The 3,187-nt window shown below is 33.4% G+C and overlaps 1 pseudogene; it reads right to left on the bottom strand.

The window, feature by feature from the left end:
- Window positions 1–2,432: 2,432 nt before the first annotated feature.
- Window positions 2,433–2,548, bottom strand: LOC112486002 (annotated as a pseudogene).
- Window positions 2,549–3,187: the final 639 nt, after the last annotated feature.

Genomic DNA, 3,187 nt, shown 5'->3' with positions numbered 1-3,187 from the left:
AGTGGGTGACCCTGAGCCTCCACAGTAAAAGAGATACAGTGGAGAGCCAACATTTATTGAGCAACAATTGTGTGCCTGGTGGAAGTCAGAGGTTGCGATATGGAGATCTACAGCCCACGCATGGCCTACAAATGTGGAGTTTTCTCTGTTCTAAAAAATAGAAACATTTCCAATACATTATGCATGCACACACAAGAGAATCTTGTAGCCTTTCCTAAAAAGTCAGAATATTTGGCAACACTGGGCTCAGATTCTTACATGGTAATAATAAGTTAGAGGAAAGTGGGAGAGGCTATTAATAGAGGGGTACAAGCTCTCAAGTCATCACAATTCTTACAATTCACTTAAGGAATGCATGTGTACATATTAAATCTGGTTCTCTTGCTTCTCATTTATGTTACTTTTGGCAAACCCTTGAAAATCTGACTCTCTCTCTCTCTATATATATATATACACACACACACATATACACATATATATACACACATACATACATATATATTTGTGTGTATGTAATATGTGTATATATATGTATGTATATATTTCATATCTGAGTTTAATTTCTTCAATGCGGATTGTGTTGGCTTTGCTACAAATAAGAAAATGTGCAGATCTCCAACTGATTCAGGGGAAACAGTAAAGAATGTCAGCTGATCTTGCCTACCTAATATAGTCCTAAAGGAGTGGTTCTGAACCATGGACAGTTTTGCTCCCTAGAGACATTTTTGGTTTTCAGACATGGAAGGTATCTAGTGGATGGAGGCCAAAGATACTGCTAAATATCCTATGATATATAGGAAAACCCACCACAACAAAAAATTATTTGGTCCAAAATATAAAAGATCAATAGTGTCAAGGCTGAGAAACCCTGCCTTAGAGAGATTTTGCCAAGCTTATAAAATCATCTCTCTCTAAAGGACTTTGTCACTACCTTTGAAACAACGAGAGAGGCTCCTGGCACAAGCCAGGGCTCCTGTCACCGGACATCTGTAGCAGTGATGGAGAAACTTTGAGTTATCAAGCTTCTCCTTCATCGAGCCCCTCTCTCTGCCCTAGGTAATCCAGTTACCATTTTAGGAGGTGGGAGACAGCAAGAACTGAGAGCATATACTACCAACAGGTCCTCACTACAGGAATTTGCAAAGGCTGTACTTTTAGAAGGAGGAAAATTATTCCAGAAGGAAAGTCTGGAATGCAAGAAGCAGTTGCGAGAACATTAAAAAGGTTAACAATATATAAAACAGTAGCAATAATATTTAATCTAAAGAGTTAAAGGACTAAGATTGAATGAAACTAGACAACAGTGGCATATAAATGGGAGATGAAAATGACTTGGAGTATAAAAATTCTAAATTCTTTATGTTGTTTAAGACAAAAGTAAACCTACAGATAGAAATTATAATTTGTTAAGATATACAAGCATATTAAAATGTTAAGATAATGACTAAAAAAAATAAAATACATAACTTTCAAATTAATAGAGGGGAAAATTAAATTAGGGGGGAAATCGCAACCAAAATAATGGGGGGAAAAGGGAGAATTTTAAAAATTAGAGCCAAACGAATTATAAAATAAGGTGGCAAAGCAAATCCAAATATATGAGTAATCATGATATGTGTAAATAGATTAGAATTCTAAGTTTAAAGTTATCAAGCTAGATGAAACATACAAATCCAAACTGTATATGTGCCATGTATAAGAAACACATTATAACCTAAAGAAACAATTAGAAAACTTTTAAAAATGAATAAAGATGTAATAACCAGAAGCTATATTAATACCAGATAAATAAGACTTTAAGGCAATTAACACGCTACAGATAAGGATGGTCCTTATGCATACTGTTAAAAGTTTAGACTTGCCAGGAAGATACAATTCTAATTTCTATGCACTAATCAGATAGCTTCAAAATATTTAAAGTAAAAATTGATAGAACTATAAGGAGAAATTGAATCTATAATCTTAGTGGGTGGTTTTGCCATCATTGATAGCTCAGTCAAGAAATGAGTGATGTCATGAGTATTTGAACAACATAAGCAGGAAATTTAATCACATATATAAAACGTTGCTTTTAACAGCTGGAGAATGCATATTCTTTTCAAGAACAAAGAAATTTTTATAAAAATTGGCCAGACCTAATGTGAATCTTAACAAATTAAAATAAAAACTGGCATCATACAGATCACACAAACACAACACAATTAGATCACATATTGTTGCAGAGATAATATGAATTTCTGAAAATTAAAAATTTATACTTCTGTTTATCTCATGAGTAAAAGAAGATACTCAGGAAAGAAAATTAGATGATATTTACTTAACAGTTTTAAAATTAGTGATACACAGCTAACATGATACTTGGGGGGAAATTATAATACCGAATGCTTATATTAATAATTAAATTATTTTTAATTATTTATTATTATTATTTATGCCTACAGCACCTGGTCTTCCTAGGTGGTCTCCCATCCAAGTACTAACCGGGATCAACCCTGCTTAGCTTCCGAGATCAGCCATCAGGCTTGTTCAGGGTGGCATGGCCATAGACCATGGACTGTGGCTCCACTGGGGCATGAACCCAGAATCTTCTGAGTGTAAAGCAGATGTGCTATACTATGGAACCAGGTCCTTAATGATTTTTAAAAATGGCTGTAAAATAACCAAGCCACCAACAAAAGTGTTCAGAAAAAAAAATAGAATAAACTAAAGTATTAAAAAGATGATAATAAAGGTAAAAACAGAAATTAATAAAACAAGACAAAGCAGTAGTTGAGAATATCAGTTAAATCAAAAATTGTTTCTTTTAACAGGAGTAATAAATTTAACTACCAAGAAGATTGAAGGGATAAACAAAGAAAAAAGGCACAAATAAAATAATAATAGGAACGGAAACGTGGCATAAATAAGAGGCAGCAGAGATTTCAAAGCTAATGAGGAATATTATGAACAAATTTAGTAACACATTTGAAGCTTAAGTAAAATGCACAAATTCCTAGAAAAATACAAATTACTATAACTGTATAAAAAAGAAAGAGGAAATCCAAATGGTCCTATAAAAAATTAAATCAGTACCCAAACATTTCCCATACAAAGAAAACTGTAAGCTCAAGAGGATTTCCAGGTGAGTTCTACCAGCTGTCTCAGAAACAGGTGATTCCCATCTTACATGAATTATTCAGTGAATAGA

This window comes from Pteropus alecto, unplaced genomic scaffold, assembly GCF_000325575.1.
Source record: "Pteropus alecto unplaced genomic scaffold, ASM32557v1 scaffold25, whole genome shotgun sequence".
NCBI lineage: Eukaryota > Metazoa > Chordata > Mammalia > Chiroptera > Pteropodidae > Pteropus > Pteropus alecto.
The sequence above is the reverse complement of the archived record's forward strand: the minus strand, read 5'-3'. Positions and strand labels throughout refer to the sequence as shown.